At 38.6% G+C, this 25,972-nt stretch overlaps 1 protein-coding gene across 1 annotated transcript in view; it reads left to right on the top strand.

The window, feature by feature from the left end:
* The window catches only part of KIAA1958 (KIAA1958 ortholog), a 208,567-nt gene that overhangs the window by 71,496 nt on the left and 111,099 nt on the right, over positions 1-25,972 (top strand). The window contains exon 2 of the mRNA XM_043978537.1: positions 14,430-14,558. The gene's annotated coding sequence lies outside the window, so the exon portion shown is untranslated. The remainder of the gene's footprint in view (positions 1-14,429; positions 14,559-25,972) is intronic.

A 25,972-nucleotide genomic window follows, 5' to 3' on the forward strand; every position in this document is an offset into this window, starting at 1 on the left:
TCTCTTTCATGTGATAAATCTTCAAAGACCTAAAAACAGTTACATTCTCCCTCTCATATCTTCTCCAGGGTAAACATAGCATTTCTTTCTACCAGTCATGCTATGGAATGATCTGAAGATCATTAACTATCATAGTTAACCACCTTTGAACATGTTCCAACATATCATGTCTCCTCTTATATGTGGCACATAGAAACTTAACCCATCACTTAAGATGTGGACTCACTACTGTGACCTTTCCTACAGAGAGTTGTAGCTTAAGGCATCATGACTATCCCTGGGAGTTTTCTTTTATATTTCTGGGTAATTCAAAGATGATCTATTAATTGACTGTTGAGTTTCTATCTTCTTCCTGTGTGCTGAACCTCAGAGCTATTTTGTGTATCTTTTCCAATATGGTGCCCCTAATATTGCAACTTTTCAACTTAGGTATACATTTGATTCCTACCCCCTAGAAATTTATCTTTTCTTCTTCTAGTTATTTCCACACTGAATTAAAGTCATTTGGAAAATTCAATAAGGAATTAGAGGTTTTAGGAATATTTCATTCCCTTGTCACTTAGCTGGAAAAAAATTACAGACTAGATATTTTAAGTGAAGGACAGTATCACCAGAGGAGTAGCTTCATTTAAGGTCTTTCTCAGGATTTCTTCCATGTTACTGAGAGTCCCTGTTTTAAAAAAAATAATGGAGATGAATATTTCAACATATAGCATTTATTTTATTTTAACATTAAAAAAAATTAATTAAAAATGTTTTTTTGTGGGGCATTGAGGGTTAAGTGACTTGCCCAGGGTCACACAGCTAGTAAGTGTCAACTGTCTGAGGCTGGATTTAAACTCAGGTCCTCCTAAATCCAGGGCCAGTGCTTTGTCCGCTGTGCCACCTAGCTGCCATAACATTTATTTTATCCATCCTTTATTTGATGATTGTTTCAATGAGAGAAGAAATATTTGTAATTTTTTATTATCTTCAGTTTTATAGATTGGGAAGGTAAGGCACAGAGACTTACTTCAAATGATAGTGAATCAGTAATGGAACTATAAATAGTATGCAAGTTATCTCTATCTCAGTGCAATGTTTTAGTACCTAGATCAGTAGGGATGCTCTTCTTACATAGCCAACTTTGTATCATCCATATGCAGATTATTGATCATGTGTGGCATAATTTAAACTCAGAATGGCTTCTTTCAAGTATTTTCTTTCTGTTCTATGTCAATTACATTCCTAAAGATCTCCTTATGGAGATCTCTCTGCTATAAGTCAATGACATTCCCAGGGAGCACAAAGTAATTTTGGTATTAGCTATATGAAATATAATAGCAAAGGCAAATTGCATTAGAATGTAAGCTCCTTATGATAGGGACTGTTTCAGTCATTGCATTTTTATCTCTAGTGACTAGTATAGTGTCTGGCACATAATAAATACCTGTTGATTGGTATGAAAGCCACAGAATATTTTATAGAACTATATCCAAGTAGACTTGACTGTTCATATGTTTAGGATTTTAAGTGTTCTCCTAGTTCTAAACACTTGCCTTATACTCAGGCCAAAACAGGGGTAAGAGAACAACCTTTTCCCTCCGGCCCTACTCATTTTGTGCCAGATAGCCAGTTACTGGCAAAACCAAAACAAGGAGATGTCTTCTGGGTACTGCCACTTTTCAGGGCTATAGCCTAGGGTACAAGGATTCTTAGAACTATTATATTTCTTTCTTGATACAGATCACATTTCTTCATTTTAACAGTTACAGTTTACACAGTTTTAATAGTCTATAAATATTAACAATAGCTACTCCAAATGTGAGATACTTGTTCAGTAGCCAACAAATCAATATACTGCTGGAGGAAATGAATCCTCTTTATTAATATTCACACTATAAATGAAACCAGAACCCAGAATATGTATGGAATTTGTAGCTAAAAAGCAAGGCTGGCTCACAGACAAAAATGTTGGCAGAGTTGTTTTCATCATGCATTTTGCAGTGTCCGTGATGATGACTATGATAGATGGAGGTAGGAACATAGATAACATTTATTATTAAGTGTTTACTATATGCCTGACACTATACTAAGCTGTGGCAATACAGATAAAAATAAGAAAGTCTGCCCTCACGGAGCTTACATTCTAATGAGGGAAGACAACATGAAGAGGAGCTGAAAAAGTATGGTAAATAGGAGGGCCTCAAGGTTAGAAGAAGTCTGAGGAGGCATGGGTTCAACCATATTTGTAGTAAGAATGGTCGACTTGGATATTTCCTCAAATGAAAGTTTGGAACTAACTTACCAATCAGAGGAGGAGGCCGTAGAGACTGCTGTTGCTGGCATAGCAATGGAAGTCCAGAAGGAACCTGGACGATGAGTACATGCAAAAAAAGCTGACTATGAAATACAACTTAATCACCAAAATGTATTACAGAGGGTGAGAGGGCAGAGAAATTACTTGACGAACTTTCAAATTAGATGAACAAATTCAATGACTTCATTGTAAACGTAGGCATTGGATAAAGCAGGGGTAAATCTTAACCTTTTTTGGTGTCATGGACCTCTTTGACAGTTTGCTAAAGCCTTTTCCCAGGATAATGTTTTTAAGTGCATAAAACATATAATATTTAAAAGGAACCCAATTGTATTAAAATAGAGTTATCAAAATATGTTAAAATGTAGTTCATGGATGCTGGGTTAAGAATCCTTGGGATAAAGTTATGAAAATTATCAGGTTCAAGAACCAAAACACATCAAAGACTTGTAGGCTGCACAGAAGTTTCAGTCCTTTGTACGACAAATAATTTATTTGAGAAGGTCAGGGGAAGCATGACATTGTGAGTACTGAATAACAGCATAAAAAATAAATGCCTTTGTCTCAACAAACAAAAAATGACTTGGTTACCAATGTGGTGGTGGTTGTTAAGCTGTTTCAGTCATGTCTGACTCTTCATGGCCCCATTTTGGGGTTTTCTGGTTTGCCAATTTCTTCTCATTTTATAGATGAGGAAACTGAGGTAAACACAGTGAAGTGACTCGTCCAGGGTCACACAGCTAGTAAGAGTCTGAACTGAGGCCTTCCTGATTTCAGCCCTGGCACTCTATCCACTGGACCTACTAATGTGGTCATCATTTCTGAATCAGCTTTCCATATGCAATATTTGCATAAAAGTAATCAAAATCAGTCATAAAAGAATAATAACTTCAAAGTTAAAACAGCAAAATATACAACCTGAATGATTCTAAAGTTTTTTGGATACAGGAAAATAGAAAATTGATAAAAGTTGATATGGATTATTAGAACTTTAGTTTAAATAATTTATTATGAAAGGGGTCCAAAAATTATTAGAAACTTCTACATATAGTAAATACTTTATCTCCTTGCCAAACAAAGACATGGCGGTCAAAGATAACACCTGTGTGGGATATAAATTTATTTGTAAAACCTTATGAAGGAGGGGGCAGCTAGGTGGCACAGTGGATAGAGCACCAGCCCTGGATTCAGGAGGACCTGAGTTCAAATTCGGACTCAGACACAACACTTACTAGTTGTGTGACCCTGGGCAAGTCACTTAACCCTCATTGTCTCCCCCCCCCCCCCAAACAACAAGAAATATAAAAATTAAAAAAAAAAACTTATGAAGGCAAACAGTAGAACATTATGAACAATATCATCTTGTAAAGTTGTTGTTGTTGTTTGTCCTTCATTCTTGAAGAGGACCATGACATTGGAGTGATTCCATGACTTGCACTGAATTGGATTTAAGTGAAGGAGTGTTGTGTAAGGTCACCAACCTCATTTTCTCCTCCAGAGCCATCTGGGTCCAGGGGCAAGATATCTATCTGGACAACTGGAGATGACCTTGGATGTTTAAGGCAATTGGCGTTAAGTGACTTGCCCAGGGTCACACAGCTAGTAAGTGTTGGAGATGAGATCTCATCATGTAAAGTAGTGAGTAGTGGACAGAAAAATGGATCTTCAGAAATCTTAGCATAAGTCCCAATTAATAACAGGCAAACGAAAAATAAAAAGGAAATTATTGCTCAACATTTTCGTAACAGTGAGAGTGGAACCACCAAATTTGAATAACATCAAAGTCCTGATATACTGCATGAGAATAGAAGTGCCATAAAAGATTACAAAAATTACAAGACCACCCACACTAGACCAAATATAATATACAAAGGGGGTCCATATGGGAGATAACAGATTGACTCCCATGATTTCTTCACTGTTGAGGATACCATTGATGAAAATGAGGAGGGAACAGGCAGGCAGGCTTTTACCACTTATATTCTATAGTAGGACTATATCATCGTAATCGCAAATTTAATAAAGGGTATAGTTAATATATCTCTGTGCTTTGTTGTTTACAGATAGCCGCATGATTCAGTAAGGCCTAATGCCACCTCAAAGACACCTTAAGAAGGTTTCTCATTCACATACTAAGATAATGAAAGATTCCTTAAAAGATGCAGTGAGAGAGAACTTTGTTCACTGACTTACTCGTTATTAATATCAAACAAGACATGAAACAAGCAAGTACATGTTCATTAATGGTGCTTATCACTGCCCAGTGCAGAGTCCAGATGGCAACGGAAATCCTTGTAGATGGTAAAGTCATTCAGTGCTTCTGTTTGCAGATGACATTTTTTGAGTTGCATCAAACCTTAGATCATTGCCAAGACTCTTCAGTGAGGGCCATAGTATAAAATCTTTTGAGTAGTTAATGGTCCACACAGGGAAAACTAAGTGAATGAAGTGTGACCATTTTCCTGGTCGATGATATGTAGTTGGTGGAGAGCCCTTTGAGCCAATCCGTTAGTACACATGCTGCTGCTTCTCCATGAACTGGGCCTAGAATTGACTACAAGGAAGAGAGTGGAATGGATTATGTTTGGAAAGTTGTGTAGGCCTTTGAGTTCAGACATTTCAGTTGTGTCTGACTCTTTGTGACCCCATGTGGCATGTTTTCTTGGTAAAGGAACTGTAGTGGTTTGCCATTTCCTTCTCTGGCTCATTTTACAGATGAGGAAACTGAGGCAAATAGGACTATGACTTGCCCAGGGTCACACAGTAAGTGTTAGTGAGGCCAGATTTGAACTCATGAAGATGACTCTTGGCCCAATGCTCTTGATCTCAAATTCTAAGAAAAACAAAAATCCATCTTTTCAACACCAATAATCTTCTAGTGATGGTATAAAACTATTAATTTTGAAATATTATAGTTATCTCCAAAGAATCAAACTTATAGGTGACCTAAAGGGCAATGAAGAGCTGATCCATGTGTGGCATTGTATTCCCAATGATGAATTGCTTGCAAGAAGTGGAATTGAACGTATCAAAAAGATGTTAAATGAGAAAAGCGATATAGGCTCATTTTATGATGTGGTAGAGGAGGGAAGAAGGACAGTTTGGTGTTAAAAGGCTACCTTTTAATATTAAGAGACCTAGAGAAGAACAATGTGTTTGGGACCCCTTTGGAGAGTTTATGGGAATACAGACACAGGAGTCACATAGTTTGAGAAGAAATGGATTACTATTTATAGCATTGGAGGGAGTCAGATCCTACCTCAGACATTTACTAGCTCTGACTCTTGGCAAATTGCCAAACTTCTATCTGCCTCAGTGTCCTCACCTGCAAAATGAGTATAATAATAGCACCCATCACCCAGGATTATGAAGATCAAATAAGATAATATTTGTAAATTACTTGGCAAACCTAAAAGTGCTCTGTAAATGGTAGTTGTCATCATCATTAATGCTATTGTTTGCATTGGTAAGATTTCAGATTCATTGAAGCAGAGTGACAATAGGCCCTTTCTAAAGTCTCATTTCCTCCCTTTTCCTGAGTGACCAGTACCATCACAAGGTCCCTGCTTGCTTAGCATGCTAGGAAGTTGTTTGGTCACTCACTCTTCCGTTCTAGGCCCTGCAGGTCTGTTTCAGAGAAGGCCTCTGTATTTTGCTTCAATATTTCTTCTACCACTCTGAATCTTTCTTTATGCATTTCCTGCCTTTCTGTTGAGGGCTGGGTTGTGTTGCTTTAATTGTTCCCTCTGCCTTCTCTGTTTTCAGGATTTTGTCAAGATGAGTAATCTATTATCTTTACTTCTCTTCTTTGCTTCCTTTATCCTTAATGGAAGCAAAAATGGAAAGGTCTTGTGTCTCATCTGGGTTTTTTCCTCCCTTCCATATAACCAAGACCTCTTGTCAGAATCAGGAGAATGATGTTCAGCTTTTCTAACTTGGTGTTATGTCTGGGATTCTTAAACACAGCTCCATAGATATAACTATGCCTTCCAGGTAGCTCCAAGCATTCATTCATTCCTTTATTCATTCTCTTTTTCTTACTCCTTTCCTTCCCTCCTTCCCCCCTTTCTCTCTCCCACTCTCCCACCTGTCTTCCTTTAATCTCAGTCCTGTGATCTCATTATCTGTAGACCACATGTGTTGTAAACCACAGTAAATATAATTTCTAGGCAGATAATTAAGAGTTAATTATATGTGCCTAATGAAAAAGTGTCAAACTGTCAGTAGTGCAATATTAATGGGACCGGGATGAGTTGCAGTTACAGAAGTGAGAAAAAGCCCTCTTGTCTTACATTTTAAGGAACATATGTATCATCCCATCAACTGTCAGAGGGCCCAGGAGGAATAGGTACCGTGGGGCTACTTTCCTCCATCCCAGTCCAGCCTGTCTGCTGCCATGTTGTCTTCACCATTAGATGGAGACCAACTTTTAACTTTCTTTGTATCACCAACATTTAGCACAGTGCTCGGCACATAGTAGGTACTTAACCAATGTCTCCTGCTTGACTGACAGGGGCTTAGCAGGAGCAGGTGTTATAGAGAAGCATTGCCCCAACCCTTTCTGCCAATGTTCCTTTCCCTTTTTCTACCTTGCTCTGAATGCTTATTCCTTCATTCCCACCCCTATAGGATGAAACTCAGAGTTATTCCACAATGGCCAATGAGTCCATATAACCCTTGAAATAGCCACCATGGATCTGATCACCAATCTACCCATGGGACTCTCTGTCTTTCCCTAGAACCCAACCAGAAATGCTCCTAGTCTGGTCAATCAAGCTTACTCAGTTGGCTTTTGCCACAGGAAGAGACTGCTTCCTATTCATTAATGTGTAGTCACCTGCGTCCCCTTATAGCCTCTAAGACATAATTAGTGCTTCTTTCCCCTCCCCCTTTGGCCCCACAATGCCTCCAAACTCCTGAGAGAGGTAGCATTAGCTCCACTAGTGTTGGGAGAGGTAGATAGGAGGATGATGACAAGCCTGAAGCTTTGGGAATGCCTGGAATGTTTTGGCTAGGCTTTCAAAGTACTCTAAAGCAGAGTTTGTGCAACAGGCCCACAGAGGAGACATTTTTTTTCATACTGACTATAATCCACTTATGTGATTCTACTCATTTATGCTTCAGTAAGGATACAAGCTATTTAACAGGATTACTTAAGCAGTTGGCAGAATTAAATGCATGTTTCCAAAAGGAATAATTAGAAAATGATTCTCATTTAGCTTATTGGTGAAACCTATGAGAAAAAATTCAGTGGAGTTTTCATTCTGAAGGGAGAGGTCCTTTAACTTCATCTCTAATTATACATTCTTCACACTCAAGATTTGGATTAATAATGACAACAAAATTGTTACGATAATGGCCCATTTAGCTGACAGTCAGACCACTGAACCATCCAGAATGCCCATAGAGAATTTGAAATACCTCAATCCAACAAATATCAGTTAAAGGCCTACTATGTATAAGTCATTATGCTAGGTTCTGGGGATAGAAATGCCCAAAAGCAGTGCCTGATTCCAAGGACCCTAAATTAGTTATATATAATTAATACAATTAATTATATTATTATTTAGTCATAATATAATTAAATTAGTATTATATCTCTGGAGTTCAGTGAACAAAGACTATGCATTATGACACATTTCACTGTCAACTAATGATGATGATTATAACTAGCATTTATAAAACACATACTATGTACTAGGCATTTTGCTAAATGCTTTAAAAATATTATCTCATTTGATCCTAACAACAAGCCTGGAAGATAGGTGTTATGATTACACCCACCAAGGCAAACAAAGATTAAGTGACTTGCCCAAGGTCACACAACTAGGAAGTATCTGAGGTCAAATTTGAATTCAGGCCTTCCTGACTCCAGGCCCAACATATTCTCTCTGCTATGCCACCTAACTGCTTCATAAACTTTTTGTCCGAGATAGAAATTGACTCTGTGAAACAGGATCTGAAAATATCTCTCTATCGAGGAATTACTTGCACACGATCCAATCAAAATTTAAGTAAAAGTTTTTATTATTCGGCACACAAAAGTATAGCTGGGAGAAGTCTAAACTTTAACTCCCAGAAAAAAAAGGAGGTGATAGTTTTATAGAGGAGAGAAGGGGGTAGGAGGAGAGACTTAGGACTAAAAAGTTACAGCTCTTAGGGGAATGAGGATGCCAGCTATTGGGGAGTGGGATACATGAAATAGTAAATGTGCCACATTCCTGACTTGAGATTATTGTTACTATCTGGTCCTAATCATATAACAAAGACAGCTGGCTCCCAATTAGGCTCATGCTATAAATTTCAAGGCACCTGACTTTCTGGGTGTCCATGACATGTCTGCTTTGTTACCTGTTTGTCTAACTACTACCTGGTTAATTAACTACTTTGCTTTTCCAAGGAAAGAGTAATCTCTAACTGACCTCAGCAAGTTGATCAACCATAGTTTTCCCTGCTCAGAGTGTCCTCCTCAGGGTCAGAGTATCCCTAACTAGACCCAGACCTACTAAGCTGCCAATAGAGAAATAATAAGTAGCAGATATGCATTCCAGAAAAAGGAGGAAAGAATCCCTCAACACCAACTGATTTATGAAATTTTTACTAGTTAAAAAAATTTGGTGGGGGGGGGCAATGGGGGTTAAGTGACTTGCCCAGGGTCACATAGCTAGCAAGTGTCAGGTATCTGAGACTGGATTTGAACTCAGGTCCTCCTGAATCCAAGGCCGGTGCTTTATCTATTGTACCACCTAGGTGCCCCCAACACCAACTAAAATAATGCCAGTATGAAGTAATGTTTTATCTAAACTTGTTCTGGAGACAGTGTGGTCGGTCATTCATAGACGGTCAAACAGATGAAAATATTTGATTTCAGACCTGTTGCTGTTTTGATATGTGGGTTGTTTGAAGATTAGGTAGGTAATGAACCTCTCAAGTAGTAGAGGAATGGGAAAAGGGCCTAGAAATGGAAAGCTACTACCTTAGAAATCAATCTAATCCTAGAAAGCTAATTTTGCTGACTTCTCACTTTTGCCTAGCATTGGCCCTTGTTTGTCTCTGTGTGTGGAGAAGCAGGCTTTGTATATAAAGGGGTTTTTAAATATTTAATTTAGCAGCAACAATGACTTGGAAACATAGTACTTCCTCCCATGTTTTCAAAGGCAGGGGTTGTTTAACCTACCTTTCCATATAAGGGAGCTTTGTTTCCAGGAGAATCATTTGTGGTGGGCATCTCTAAGAGAAAAGGACCCGGCAAGTTAGAAAAAGAGCTCTCACAACCTCCATGTAGTTTTACTTCATAGGAGATGCACGCAGCCACCCTTAGGACTTCTGCTTAGAATTTCTTGGCTTGTTGTATAAAGTTGAGATGAAGAATTTAAAAGGTTCTGAAAACCCGCTTTCCCATATTCTTGGGCTAACCTTAGACCTTTCCAAGCTTAGACTACATGGCTATTTATGAACAGTGAAGGAATAAGAGGTGCTTGTACCTTATGATAGCATTAGGAAGTGGTAATTCTCACTGAGTGAAGACACAAGGACCACCAAATGGCGGGGGTGGGGGGGAGGAGCATAAGTTTGTGGTGCTCAGTAAAAGATCGAGCTCATAAGTAAGCCCCTCACCATCTCTATAATCCTTGAGAACTTTCTTCTCCTACAGCAGAGTGGGATTTTGATTATGATAACCCTGAATCATCAGGGAAGGGCTGAATTGCATTCAGTGTAATCTGCTTTCTACCCTAGAAACTATGTTTGTGTGTAGGGAAATAAGCAATACATTTTACAAAGATTTCTATCACTAGGAGTTAAGCTTAGGTGCTTTAAGTGACAGACTATTTATCTGAAAATGTGCCCATTTAGAACGATTTATCTCCTGCAGGTCAATTTAATTCAATTCCAGCATTTACTAATAACCTCCTGTGTATCAGGCGCTGTTCTGGGTGTTAGGAACACCAAATCAGGCAGTCCCAGGCCCCTTGGGGGGGGGGGTGGAGAGAAGAATTCTGCCTATCCATACATAAGTAAATAAATCATTGAAGTGTTAGTTTGTTCTTTCTCCGCTTTGCTTTGCTGGGGTAATAGGTTTAAATCTGCAAATAGCTGAGAACTTATTTTATAAGTTAGAAGAGAATAAGTACCTCACTTGAAATTACAATGGCTGTGGACCAGCTCTGCTCAACTTATTATGGAAAATACTCTATAATTTTGTTCTTTTTCTTCCACTGTGTATAAATAGGTGATCAGGGTAGTTATAAACTACTGTGTACATGAAAGGAGAGGGTTTAGTGGGAGTCTTAAACATTTTTCCTTTGGTAGAGTATATTCAGAGAAGCTAAATTTTCTTCAGAGGGAATATTTACCTCTATGGTAACCAAGGCTCAAAAAATATATATGGATGAAAACCATTAATTTTTTAAAATGTTCATTTAAAAAAATTTGAAATTTCAATTTTCTTCCTCTAGAACCATCAGTTAAAAAAATTCAGGTGATACAATATATTGATTTGTCAGCCTTCTGTAATAAAGAGCTATTTTCTTATTTTCATGTCTTGGCCCTACGGGCAAGAGCTAATTTCTGAATAAAACCCTCACTTTGGTTTTTATTGTTATTGTTGTTGTTGGGTTTTTTGGTGAGGCAGTTGGGGTTAAGTGACTTACCCAGGGTCACACAGCTAGTAATTGTTAAGTGTCTGAGGCTAGATTTGAACTCGGGTCCTCCTGAATCCAGGGCTAGTGCTCTATCCACTGTACCACCTAACTGCCCCTCTCAGTTTGGTTTTTAAAGCCTTTTATAACATGCCCCCTTACTACCTTTCCAGGCTTTTTATACCCCTCTGTGTACACTATGAGACAGTGACACTGACCTCTTTGCCATTCCTCAAACAAGACACTTCGCCTCCTATGTCTTGACTACGAGCATTTTCACTGGCTGTCCCCATATCCACTGTGCCCCAATGGGCACTCTCTCCTAATATAATTCTGAGTCCTCTTAGCTTTCCTGGCTTCTTTCAAGTCTCAGCTAAATTCCTTAGTCTTAGTCTGCCTTCCCATTGAGACAACCCCCACCTTATCCTGTCTATAGATTATCTGTACATGGTTGTTGGCATCTTGTCTCCCACATCATACTGCGAGTTCCTTGAGAGCAGGATCTGGTTTTTGCCTTTCTTAGTATCTCCGGCACTTTGCATGTTGCCTGGAATGTCGTAGACACTTAATACATGCTAGTAGATTTAGCAAGGATGTCAGCAGAGATTTTTTAAAGGCATGGTTGTTTTACTAGTAGAAGCAGGGAATTGGAGTGGGGGGTGGGGAGGATGAGAAGAACTGAGTTGGTAGTAGACTTAGGATAGGAGGGATATTAACTCTACAAGTTCCCAGGGAACCCATACCATATAGGTGTTAATGAATACGCCATTAGATAGAGGCTGTTGTTGCTGCTTTGGGGGTATGTACAAGTATAGTATAGAATCGGGCAAGATCAGTGATTTTATTGATTTAGGGAAGTGAAAGCATAAGGAAGCTTTTACTTTGGTTAATACATTTTAGTCTTAGAGGGTTGTCTTGAGCATTGAGTGGTTCAGCGACTTCCCTAGAGTCACAAGCCAATAGGTATCAAAATTTGGACTTGAATCCATCTTCACTCCAATGTTGCTACTGTTCCATTGTTTGTTTTCAGTCGTCTTCGACTCTGTGACCTCATTTGAGGTTTTCTTGGCTAAGATACTGGAATGCTTTGCCATTTCCTTCTCTAGCTCATTTTACAGATGAAGAAACTGAGGCAAACAGGGTTAAGTGACCTGCCCAGGGTTGTACAGCTAGATAGAATCTGAGGCCAGATATGACCTGGGCATGATGAGTCTTCTTGACTCCAGGCCCAGTACCTTGGCTCCACTGCCAGCTCACTATTCCACTCTTTCCTGATGTCTCTCATTAAGGAGCTTATAGTCTAGTGGGAGAGACTTGATTAACACCTAAGTGACACTTCAAGACTACAGATAATTATGTACTAATGTTAAGCAACTTCTAGCTCTAGTCATGTAGTCATCACTGATCTCATGGCCAGTGATTTGGGTTTATCCCTCCAAACCAGTGCCTTCATTCTTCACTTACAAAGGCTACAAAGAGATCAGATGTTTGTCATTCATGTATGGAACTTGGCATTATTTTTAAATGAATTAATAAATATTTTTAAATGTATCCATTTTCATTTCTAATATGGTATACATCATATTAACAATAATTAAGAGTGCAAGGAGGTCCTCTCTCTTCTGTAAGACATCTCCTTACTTAAACCCAGGGCACAATTAGCAGTTGTTCTTCCTTCAGATGCTATCATCTCGGTCGTAAGATGCAAGTTGGTACAATGGTCAACTGACACTTTGTGGAGGAAGTAAGATTTAACCAGGTCTTAAAAGATAGATAGGATTTGGATCAATGGATGAAAAAAGGCGTTCCTGGTGAGGGGAAGAACTTTAGTGAAGATAACAAAGGAGGAAATGACCCTGGCTGACAGGTTCTTGGGGACAGCTGGAAGGCCAGCCTGTCCAGTAGGTAGGGGAGATATCAGAAAGTGGAGGTGGGGTGGGAGGAGTCTGAATAGTATCAGATTTTGGAGGGCCTTGAAAGTTAGATAGAAGATTCTAGATTTGATGGAGTAAGTATTATTCAGATGTTGATTTAAAAGCAACCAAAGGGGAAAGGGTTGATCTTCTCTTTTGTACCTCAATCATCTGTAAGTGCAGACCCTGAAATGCTTTTGGAAGCATAAATGTGTATAACTGAGTGAAGCTTTGTTATATTAAAGCACATTGACTATTTTGGACTTTCTCCAAACATTTGTTTTATCTAATTTCAATTAAAAAATAGATTGGGAAAAGTTTGAAACCATGATTAGAATTTAAAATTAAAAGAGTTAAATAAAAGAGAAGAGAACATATCATCAAGCTAAACCAAAAGTGAATTAAAAAATAATACTCTAACCTGTCAAAAATTAAATATAGTTTTTGTATCTATCCTCCTACAAAATAAACAAAACAAGAAACTCATATAGACAGATCAGAGAAGGCCATCTGGTCCTCTCCGACAGGAAGTAAGCACCATACTGAAAACCAGATTAGAGAATTGGTAGGAAAACTAAGCACAGATTTATTTCATCCCAATAACAAGCAAGCATGGCATGCAGAGAACCTTTCAAAGGAAAAGTTCTCAAAGATTTCCCTTTTTGTGACAGTATTTAAACCTTTTTTTTTTCCTTTCACTGGTTACTGGGTAACATCTCTTTTATTAGCATGCTACAAATCAACCTTAAAGCAAATACTATAAATGTAAATCAGTTAAACAATACTAATCAGTTTAACAGTTCAATTTAAAGCAGATGCTATTAGATTATGTGGGAACCGGAAGGGTGTTATCAAAGACAAAGATATGTAGATAGTTGATAAAGAGAACAATAAGATCTATTTTTTACTCTCTTGGGGAAAGACGATAGTGAATGGGGACTTATCAGTTTAGTCAGTTTAGTCAAAAGGGCATTTTTTTTTTTAGTGAGGCAATTGGGGTTAAGTGACTTGCCCAGGGTCACACAGCTAGTAAGTGTCAAGTGTCTGAGGCTGGCTTTGAACTCAAGTACTCCTGACTCCAGGGCCAGTGCTTTATCCACTGCGCCACCTAGCTGCCCCAAAAGGGTATTTTGATTTGTTTACTCTCTTGGGGAAAGAAGTTAGTAAATAGGGGCTATCTGGGTTCAGTTTGAAGTTTTAGTCAAAGGGCATTTTGCTCCTACTAATCCAGGATCACGTAAAATCCATTTGGATAATATGGCAGCTCCATCAAATCCAGGTGATTTAAATACTCATTAACCATCTCACTTGTATCTAGATTATTAAATTTGTCATAATAAACCTATATCTGATTGTTTACCACCACAGGAAGGGTTGGCGGGGAGGGAAGGATAGAATTTGGAACTCAAGATTTTAAATAAAAATGTTTATTATTATTAAGAAATAAAATAAAATAAATAATACTGGAAAATTATCATCCCATCTGTTGGGAGGTGGGGGGGTTGTATGGTAGTAGCTTTGAATTGGGTAGATGGCTGAAAATAGGGAAGCTAAAGAAATTCCTTTATTTTCAACTAGGAGGGCTGCCTGTCCTGGTTATCCAGTCCTATGTTATGGAGCCAGAGTAAGTCGTGTAACCCGCCATATGCTCTTTGGCTTATCAAGAAAAGAGTAACTTGGTGAGACCCCCTACGACTGCCGTTCTAGGTGAGTTTGGAACCTTTTGTGTCTGAAATATCATGGGCATCAAAGCTATGTGGTGAAGTTGGTGTCGTCATGTAAAATCCCCATGACTTAGTATCTGAAAGCAAGAGGGCTCCTACAAAATTATTCATGCAAGTATCATATTAGTCAGCTTTGCTAAAAGCAAGTCAAGAAATGAATAATGAAAAGAGCGGAGATCTGTACTTAATATTACTCAGCAAAAGGTAGACCAACCACACTTCACCAAAGAACCCTGGTGATGCTAGTTGGAAGAGGAAAAGTTAGGAAACTCAGCACCCTATTAGCAAGCTTGCTGCTAAATTGGAGTAATTTGCTAAGCAGCAAGTATGATAAAGGTTTTTTCAATTTCCAGCGCCTGCTGTTGAATTCGAAGTTAGCGTTCTTGTGGGCTAGCATTATGGTGTTTCCTATTTAAGAGCCTTGGCATTCATTACACATCTTCCCCATGCAACAAAGTGCCAATGTGTGTGTTGAGGGGTGCGGAGGGGACAGACAGAAGATCATAGTAGGATTAATTTGTATGACTTTTGTTTAGTGGGTGGTAGTTATTATAGAGAGTGGGAAAGCCTTATGTTTGAATTCTTTAACAGTGATTGCTTGGGAGATGTACCTTCAGTGATCAATGGAATTCACACAAGAAGATCTGAGAGCTACCCAACTAAAATTTTAGTAGTGGAATTGGTATTTCTAGCAATTATGATAGTAGGTTCTCTGCGAATTCATCTCTTATTCAGATGCTCCCCCAGCACCTCAAACTCATGGCACATGTGAAACTGTGCTAATCAATCAGTCAGTCAAACAATAAAAATTTGTTAAGTGCCTACTATGTGTCAGATACTGTGCTAAGTGCCTGGGATACAAAAAGAGGCAAAAGACAGTCCCTGCCCTCAAGGAATTCACAATCTAATCTCCACTCCCAAATTTTGCTCCTACTTCTTATCTCACTAGTTTGGTCCCAGAGACCTTCTTTCACATTCATAATCTTTGCCGTATCTTTGACTTCATCTCCCTTCACTTCTGGTAGCTAATCAATCACCAAATCCTGGTGATTCTGCCTTTGTAACATTTTTCATGTCTCTTTTCCTCTTCTTCCATTGCTGCTATACTTGTTTGTCACTTCTCCCTTTTCTCCCCCTCCCCCCATTATAATTTACCTGGATTATTTGTTTGTTTGTTTGTTTGTTTTGCAGGGCAATGGGGGTTAAGTGACTTGCCCAGGGTCACACAGCTAGTAAGTATCAAGTGTCTGAGTCCGGATTTGAACTCAGGTCCTCCTGAATCCAGGGCCGGTGCTTTATCCACTGCACCACCTAGCCACCCCCTACCTGGATTATTTTAATAGCATGCTAAAGTCATTCCTTAATTCCAGCTAACTGACATATAGATAAGAGTGCCAGACATGAAGTCAGGAAGACCTAAGTTAGAATCCTGCCTCAGATGCTAGATGTGTGACTCCTGATCAAGTCACTCCATCGCTCTAGCCTCTGTAAAATGAGGGGGTTGGATTTGGTGACCTCTCATGTCCCTTTCAGCTCTAAATCTTTGTCTAAATCCTATGCAAATATCTAGTGGTGTGAGGCTTTTGCTAAAAAATGTTAACTGACTTTTTTTTTCTTTTTTTAGTAAGGCAATTGGGGTTAAGTGACTTGCCTAGGATCACACAGCTAGTAATTGTTAAGTGTCTGAGGCCAGATTTGAACTCAGGTACTCCTGACTCCAGGGCCGGTGCTCTATCCACTGCGCCACCTAGCCGCCCCTGTTAACTGACTTTTGATGGTTTATAGCAGCAGTACTCAAACTTTTGGATTCCTGACGCCTCTACACTCTTACATATTATTAAGGACCTCCTTGCACTCTTAATTATTGTTAATATGACATATACCATATTAGAAATGAAAACTGATACATTTAAAAATATTTATTAATTCATTTAAAAATAATAACGAGCTCATTACATAGTAATGTAAATATTATTTTAATGAAAAATAAATATATTTTCCAAGACCAAGAAAAAATTTAATGGGAAATGTGGCATTGTTTTACATATTTTTATAAACCTTAATAGAAGACAGCTGGATACTCATATGATTCTGCATTCAATCTTTTTCCATGTGTTGTTTTGGTTAAATTATATAAAGAAAATCCAGCCTCACACAGATAATGGTAGTTAGAAAAGGGAGGAGTATATTAGTTGGCAAATAGGAATGTTACTAGTATTATGAAAAGTTTTGACCTTTTGGGTCCCCTGAAAGGGTCTCAGGGACCCCTGGGGTCCTTGAACCATACTTTGAGAATTGCTTATCTGTAGGGTTCACAACTCTGCCTTGTATTCATGGCCTTTGGCATCGTGACCTTTCACCCTTAGCTTTCCAGGATTATCTAATAAAGTCTAACTCACCTGCTGTGAAGTAAGTACTGACCACCACCTTATCCCTTTATCTCCCAAGTTGGTAATGAATGATCTTCCTCTGCAGCCCTCGAAATAACACTTACTTTACCAACTCCCTAATACACTCATCATGTAATATCATCCATTATGGTTATCTGCATCTGTGCCCCATCTTCTTGGTGATAATGCTGCCATCATACACAATCCTATATTTAAAATATTTACAAAGTACCTACTATGTGATAGAGCAGAGGCGTCAGACTCAAATAGAAACAGATTCTCTCAGTCAACATATTGACTTAGAAAAGCACAAATCAACATAATCTATGTTGTATTATATTTTAATTTATTTTGTTAAAACATTTCTTGGTGACATTTTAATCTGGTTTGACACCTCTGTAATAGAGTACAATGCTAGGTGCTGGGGGAGAGATTCCTGTATGCTTGAGAAGTAGTATCAGGGTTTTGGGGTTTTTTTTTTTTTTTTTTTTTTGGTGAGGCAATTGGGGTTAAGTGACTTGCCCAGGGTCACACAGCTAGTAAGTGTTGTGTCTGAGACCGGATTTGAACTCAGGTACTCCTGACTCCAGGGCCAGTGCTCTATCCACTGTGCCACCTAGCTGCCCCGTATCAGGGTTATTTTTAAGGAAATGTAGGCTCAGAAAAGGAGCTGCAACAGCCATGTGGTAAGAGTGATGGGTAACAAATGGACAGCCAAAGGTCTCCATCGCCTCCCACATAAAGACCAACCTTTTCTGTGGAACAGACCCCTTCAGCAATGTGGTAAAGCCTTTGGAACAATTCTCAGAACAATGTTTTTTTTAAGTTTCATAATAGAAGGAAATGCTCAATTTCAATTAAAGGTTGGTGAAAATTTTCCTATACAAGTTCACTGACCTCCTAAAGAAAATCTTTCCATGGACCTCAAAAGATTCATGGATGCTCAGTTAAGGACACCTTGATTTTTGCAGTTGCTTGCTGGTAGGTTGGCCTGCCTCAAGTCTTGCCCCACTCCAATCTATCCTCCATTCAGCCACCAAAGTAATTTTCCGAAAATGCAGGTCCAGTCATTTCTCTCTTACTTTCTCTCTCCCTCTCCCTTCTTTCTCTTTCTTTCTCTCTCTCTCTCTCTCTCTCTCTCTCTCACACACACACACACACACACACACACACACACACCCTGTCCCCCAGTCAATAAATTCCAGAAGCTCCCTATCTTCCTATTGCCTTCTGGAACAAATACAAAATGTGTTGTTTGGCATTCAAAGCTCTTCATAAGCTAGCACCTTTCTGCCTTTCTTGTCTTCTCCCGCCTTACTTCCTAACACATACTCTTCAGTACACTGGTTTCCTGCCTATTTATTCCACCTCTCTTGTTTCCCATGTCAGGAACGCTCTCCTTCCCCTGTTCCAACTACTACTGACCTCCCTGACTTCCTTTAAGCCCCAGTGAAAATTATGTTTTCTACAAGAAGCCTTCCTCCACTCCTCTTAATCCCAATGCCTTCTTTCTTTTAATTATTTCCTATATATCCTGCATATAGCTTGCTTTCTATGTATTGTGTATATTTATTTGCATAGTATCTCCCCCATTAGATTATAAACTCCTTGAGACCTTCTTTTTTTTGTGTCCTAACTGTAGCCCTTAGGATAGGGCCTGACACATAGTAAGTGCTTAATAAATGCTTGTTCCCATCTCTTTCCCCCAAACTCATTTGTGTTTTATTTATCATTTTTGTATTGTCATTAGTATCATTAAATGTGGTAGAGCTGCCTGAATCTCCCAACTTTATCCCAAAGCACATTTTATTTGTATGCTAATTTAGTGCCTAATGTGTTACAGGTATTCAGTAAAAAGTAATTAATGAGTATTTCCACAAATTTGACTACTTGTTAAACATCTATTCAGTACTCATTTATTAAACATCTGCTGTGTGAACACTTCACTAGGCACTGTGGAGAAAATGAAGCCAGTGAAATTCAATATGGATAAATGTTGAGCCCTATGCTCAGGTTTTCAAAATGATCCATTTCATAAGTACAATATGAAGAACAAGTGATTTATCTGGAAAAAAAAAGATTTGGGGCTTTTAATGGATTGCAATTTCAGTGATGTAGCAATATAACAGTATGACATAACTGGAAAATTTACCATCTAATAACTATTTGCTATTGTGTTTTTAGTTTAGAAATAATAGTACGAGCATATATATATACATATATATATATATATATATATATATATATATGTACGTATAGTGCTTGAAGATTTTTATCATTTGGTCTTCATGATTATCACAAAGATTAGAACATCTTTTATGAATATTTCTTATCACTCTGGTTTTAATCTGACTTCAACAAATTCATAATTTTATCAGTGTGTGAATCCTTTAGTTATCTTATTAGAATCCTGTCCTCTCTCCATATGACTGGCCCATTTCCTTCTCGGATCATACATTTCCTCAATGGTATCTCTTGCAGTACTTGTTGAGCATAGGTTGTCACTGAAAATATGATGCAGTCTGAAATATTTGTGCAAATTATAGTTCTCTCCATTGTTCTTCAGGTCACCTACAAGTTAAATTCCATGGAGATTATAACATTTCCAGATCAGAATTATAGAATTTTAGAGTGGGACGGGAAATCAGAAACCATCCCACCCAAGCCATACCTGAAAGAAATCTGTACGATACCACAGCTGAAAAGTGGTCATCTGATCTGCTCAGTGATGTTTATTGAATGGGAATGGAGCACCCTCCAAAGTAACCCTTTCCACTTTTGAATACTTCTTTTTTTTTAAATTTTATTTATTTTTATTATTTTTTACTTTTTGGTGAGGTAATTGGGGTTAAGTGACTTGCCTAGGGTCACACAGCTAGTAAGTGTTAAGTGTCTGAGGTCACATTTGAACTCAGGTCCTCCTGATTCCAGGGCTGATGCTCTATCCACTGTGCCACATAGCTGCCCCAAAATATTTAGAGCAGCTCTTTTTTTTTTTTTTTGTGGGGCAATGGGGGGTTAAGTGACTTGCCCAGGGTCACACAGCTAGTAAGTGTCAAGTGTCTGAGGCTGGATTTGAACTCAGGAACTCCTGAATCCAGGGCTGGTGCTTTATCCATTGCGCCACCTAGCTGTCCCCTGAATATTTCTAATAATTAAGAAGTTTTTCCTGACATTAAGCCTAATTTTGGCTCTTAACAATTTTGTAGTTCTGCACTCTTTGACCAACCAAAGAAATCTCTTGCTCTTGGTTTAGCCATCTCTGACCAAACAGAATTAATCCCTCCTCCACGACAACCCATGTTCAGATGAACCCAGCTATTGCTTCTCCCATGGATCTACTCTTCCTCTTCAACCTATCCTCATAGAACATAAATTTAAGTTCTTTTACTATTCTGGTTGCCCTTCCTTATCTTCTTCAGCTTATCAATATCTTTATGAAATTGTGTTGCCCAGAACTGAACAAAGTACTCCAGATGTGGTCTGACTGGGGCGGAATGCAGAAAGATCCCTGAAGCAGCTAGGTGGTACAGTGCAGACAGTGCTGGGCCACGTACACCTGACTACCAATCTGACTTCAAACACTTGATTCTGGGCAATTCACTTATCCTTAATCTGCTTTAGTTTTCTCAACTGTAAAATGGGATGATAGTCCACCTACCTCCCAGATCTGTTGTGAGGATCAAATGAGGTAATATTTGAAAAGCATTTAGCACGATGCCTGGCAAATAAATACTTCCTTGCTTGCTTATTCCTGGAAGTTATACTTGTTAATGCAACCAACGATCAAAGCTTTTTTTTTTTTTTTTTTTTAGTGAGGCAATTGGGGTTAAGTGACTTGCCCAGGGTCACACAGCTAGTAAGTGTTAAGTGTCTGAGGCCGGATTTGAATTCAGATACTCCTGATTCCAGGGCCAGTGCTCTATCCACTGCACCACCTAGCTGTGCCAATCAAAGCTTCTTAAGCTTGCATATCCTAATGCTAACTAACTCTTTGAGCTTACTGCCCATTTACCCCCCCCCCCATTTTTTTTCATCAGATAAATCATTACTTTCCTATCCTGTACTTGTGAAGTAGATCATTTTTTAAAAACCCAAGTGCAAGAACTTACATTTATTTGTATTGAATTTCATCATAACTAGCTTTAGGCCAACACTCTGGCCTGTCAAGATCATTTTGGATCTTGCCTTTGTCAGCCTTGTGTTAGGTATATTTTCCAGCTCAGTGTTATTTGAAAATTGGATGAGAATGCTATCCATGCCTTTATCCAAGTCACTGATCAAATTTTTAAACTGCACGGGGCCAAGCATTTATCTCCCTGGGGGATGCTACTGGGGTTTTCCTTTCAAATTGACGTGGTGCAATTAAAGTTTCCTTTCAAACCAGTTCCAAATCTACCTAGCTGTATTACCAGTCAGCTAGGCTGGTCCTTGGACAACAGAGGCAGCCTATAACTTGTCCCAGACTCAGAATTTTGCCAGTTTGTGATTTTCTGGTACAACTTTCAAGAATTCAGGGTCACCTTCACTTCAAGCTGGAGCATCAAAAATGGGATTTTGGTGGAAAGTTCATACTTTTTTTTTTAACATATAAGGTATTTTATTTTTTCCGTTACATGTAAAGATAGTTCTCAACTTTTGTTTATACAAACTTTACAATTTCAGCTTTTTCTCCCTCCCTCCCCCCTCCCCTAGACAGCAGGTAATCTGATATAGGTTATATCTATATATCTATATACATATACACATATATATATATATATATACACACACACATATATATATATCCATAATAACATTAATCCTATTTCTGCATTAATCCTGTTATAAGAGAAAAAATCAGGGCAGTAATGCAAAACCTCAAAATAGAAAAAAAAAAACAACAGCACCCAAAACAAAAGAAATAGTATGGTTCAATCAGCATCTATACTCCACAGTTCTTTTTTTTTTTTCTTGGATTTGGAGATCCTCTTCTATCATGAGTTCCCTGGAACTCTTCTGTACCATTGCATTGGTGAGAAGAATATAGTCCATCACAGTAGGTCAACACTCAGTGTTGATGATACTGTGTACAATGTTCTTCTGGTTCTGCTCATCTCACTCATCATCAGCTCACGTAAGACCCTCCAGGTTTCTCTGAACTCCTCCTGCTCATCATTTCTTACAGCACAATAGTCATACTTTTTTTTAATGGAAATTTCTTTTCCATGCCACAGCTAGGTGACACAATGGATACGCATCCTGGACTTGGATTCCAGAAGACCTGAGTTCAAATCCTGACTCAGACACTTACTAACTCTGTTACCCTGGGCAAGTCACTTAACCACACTAAACCTCATTTTACTCATCTGTAAAATGGGACTAATAATGGCACTTACCTCCTAGGGTTGTTGTAAGGATCAAGTAAGATAACTATGTAAAGTGCTTTGCAAACTTTAAAGTGCTGTATAAATGCTAGCTATTATTGTAACTAATAATAAGCTAGCCAAAAAGTAATATATCCAAGATGGTTGGAAGAGATAGAGAGGCAGAGAAACTTGTTCATTTGCAGGTGGCAGGGTAAGTATAGTCTTTCTAGACAGCACTACGATAGTATGTAACCTGAAATATAAACTATTCATAACCTTTGGCCCAATAATTCAACTTTTGGGAATGTAGCCAAAGGAAGTAACTACAAAGAAAAATAAATATAACATTTGTGCAAAAATGTTCATAGCAGCACTATTTGTCATGGGGAAACATTGGAAACCACCCAAATGCCCAGTGATTGTGATATGAGATCATGAAATGACTAAACAAGCCAACACAATGGAATATTAAATAGCTATTTAAAAATACAATATATGGACTGTGTCGAGATAGAGAAAAGGCTGCTAATTAACGTTCAATGAAAAAAATCAGAAACCCTCTGTGGTACCATACAAACAGTAATTCTAGCTCTGTATATAGATACATTCGAGTTAAAAAAGATTAAAAGAGAATTTGTAGAGATAAAAATGTTGTTTTGTTGTTGTTTGCCTTTCCTTTTCGAAGAGGACCAATGACATTACAAAGTTGGGGTCAGGGTCTGGGTACAGTCTGTTCAGCTGTGGCTGAATTGTACAGAAAGAAATTATTTAGGATTGAATGACCATTGGTAGTAGAGTATAGTGTAATAGAGAGAGTTCTTTCTTTGGACTCAGTTCCTGTGGTCAAATCCTGGTTCCACCATTTACTACCTTTGTGACCTTGGGCAGGTTTCTTTAACCTCTCTGTGCCTCAGTTTCTTCAAAATAAAAATGCATAAGTTGGATTAGATGAAATTTTAAATCTCCAAATCTATGATCTTAAATTTCTTTTTTCCTATAAAGACTGTTTTGGAGTTTGTGCCCATGATTTCATCATGTAATTTCCTTCAGACAGCTTGGATAGGGTGCCAGGCTTGGATTCGGGAAGACCTGAGTTCAGATCCAGCCTGTGACACTTATTAACTGTGTGACCAAAAATGGCCAAACACTCCAGTATCTTTCTTTGCCAAAAAAAACCCCAAATGGGGTCACAAAGTCAGACACAACTGAAACAACTGAACAACAACAACAACCTACAGTCCCTCTGCCATTTATATTTGTAGGGAGTGCTCCAGAGCACTGAGGTATCAAGAGACTTGCTGATGGTCACACAGCCAGTTTATGTCAAAAGCAGAGCTTGACGCAAGATCTTCCTGAATGTAGTCCTCGGGCCCTCTGTCCACTACGTGACCCTGACTGCTGCAAAGTCATTTATGTTGATGATTTCTAAAAACTGATAGAAAAAAGGGAGTATGAGCAGACTGAAGCCATCCCTCAGTGTTAAGCCAGTCGGCCTCTTGTCCCTGAGGATAATGTCACAGTAGCACAGGGAAGTTACCAATGGCAGTAAATCATCACAATATAGACAGCATTCCATTTCATGTTTAGGAGGTCCTTAGCAACCAAAAGAGAGAGAGGTTTTAGAAGTCCTCGTACTTTGTGAATTCTCAAATCTGCATAATAGTTGAGAAAGAGGAGATGAGAAGAAACAAAGGGAAGAAGGACATAGGAGACTAGGAATCCAGAGTAGAAATCTGATCTACTTTTTTATCACCAGCAACTGATGTTACTTTAAGTAGGGGTCCCGGGCTAGATTTACAAAGTTTGTGTTTCTGTAATACTAAGTGTTTTCTTTGGCATCAAAACCTGATCGAAGTCAAGGAGAAGGTCCTTACCAGCTCTCAAATTCTATTTACCTAAGATTGAAGTGTTAGGTGAATGTCTTTCTAAAACAAACAAACAAAAAATCAGACTTGAACTTTTATTAAAGATAGCATTAGACATTTTCTAAGGAACAGATAGTCATCATCACTACTCAGCTTTGCATGATGTGACCAAAAAGAATCAATAAGGAGGAAGTGTGGTATACTTGGAAATTGTTTAGTTGTTTGATCATGTCTGATTCTGTGAGTCCATTTATGGGGTTTTCTTGGCAAAGTTACTGGAGTGGTTTGCCATTTCCTTCTCCAATTTGTTTTACAGATGGGGAAACTGAAGCAACTGAGTTAAATGATTTTCCCATGGTCACACAGCTAGTATGTGCCTGAGGCTGGATTTGAACTAGAGTCTTCCTGATGACAGGCCCAGCGCTCTATCCACTGCTCCACTTGGTAGAAAGAGCACTGGCAAATGACCTGGAATCACATTCTATCTCTGATGGTCATTATTATACCTGTGTGACTTTGGGCAACTCACTTAACTTCCATGGGCCTCAGTCTCTTCATATATAAAATGAGGGAATGATGACTTGTGACTCCCGTTTGAGCTCTATGTGATTTGTGAACATTCATTCGAAAGAGATCAGCCTGTTAATCCACACAGGAAAAACAAAATGGATGAAGAATGTAATGGCAAGATTATGACATATAGTTAACCTTTAGCCCTAGGTCTATGATTCTTTGAGTAACTGGTTCAAACCAAGATTATAAATCAAATAATCAAGTATTTATTAAGTGCCTACTATGCTAAACACTGCATTGTATATACAAGTACAAAAAATTAACTGATCCCTACTCACAATGATTTCTCAATTTTTAATTTCTAAATATTTCTAAATAATTAACAAGAAACATTAGAAATACCAAACATTACATGGAGCAGAGAAGCAGCAAGGTTTACTGAACAAAGAACTGGTTTTAGAGCCAGGAAGACCCTGTTTCAAGTTCTACCTCTGATACATCCTGGCTGTGTGACCCTGAGCAAATCACTTAATCTCTCAGCGTTTGTTTAGTTGTTTCAGAAATGTCTGACTTGGGGCAGCTAGGTGGTGCAGTGGATAGAGCACCGGCCCTGGATTCAGGAGGAACTGAGTTCAAATCCGGCCTCAGACACTTTACACATACTAGCTGTGTGACTCTGGGCAAGTCACTTAACCCCAATTGCCTCATTAAAAAAAAAAAAAAAAAGAAATGTCTGACTCTTGGTGACCCCATGTAGGGTTTTCTTGGCAAAGATACTGAAGTGGTTTTTGCCATTTCCTGCTTCAGCTCATTTTACAGAAGAGGAAACTAAGGCAAAGAAGGTTAAGTGACTGGGTCAGGATCACACTGGTAGTGAGTATCTGAGGCTTGACTTGAACTCAAAAAGATCAGTTTTCTTTTCTTCAGGCCTGGCGCTCAATTCACTGTACTACCTAGCTGACCCATCTCAGTGCTATAGGCCATATCCAAGACTACACATTGTAGAAAAGGTACTGTCTGTCCTTCATCAGTAGAGGAAATTTCATTTGAGAGTTCCTTATATTGGTGACATCATAATTCCAGTACCTAAGGAGGGGTAGGAGTGAATCCCAGGAGTTATGAGAGAGAGAGAGAAAATAGGCAGGCATACATACTTTTGGGAGACCTGTGGGCTTTATTGACCAGGAATTTACAGAGGAATTTTCTTCTGATGACCTCAAATCAGATAGGGGTCAGGAAGGCACATAAAAATACAGACCACTTCTACTTCTGCTTATATCA

This window comes from Dromiciops gliroides, chromosome 1 (assembly GCF_019393635.1).
Source record: "Dromiciops gliroides isolate mDroGli1 chromosome 1, mDroGli1.pri, whole genome shotgun sequence".
Taxonomy (NCBI): Eukaryota; Metazoa; Chordata; class Mammalia; order Microbiotheria; family Microbiotheriidae; genus Dromiciops; species Dromiciops gliroides.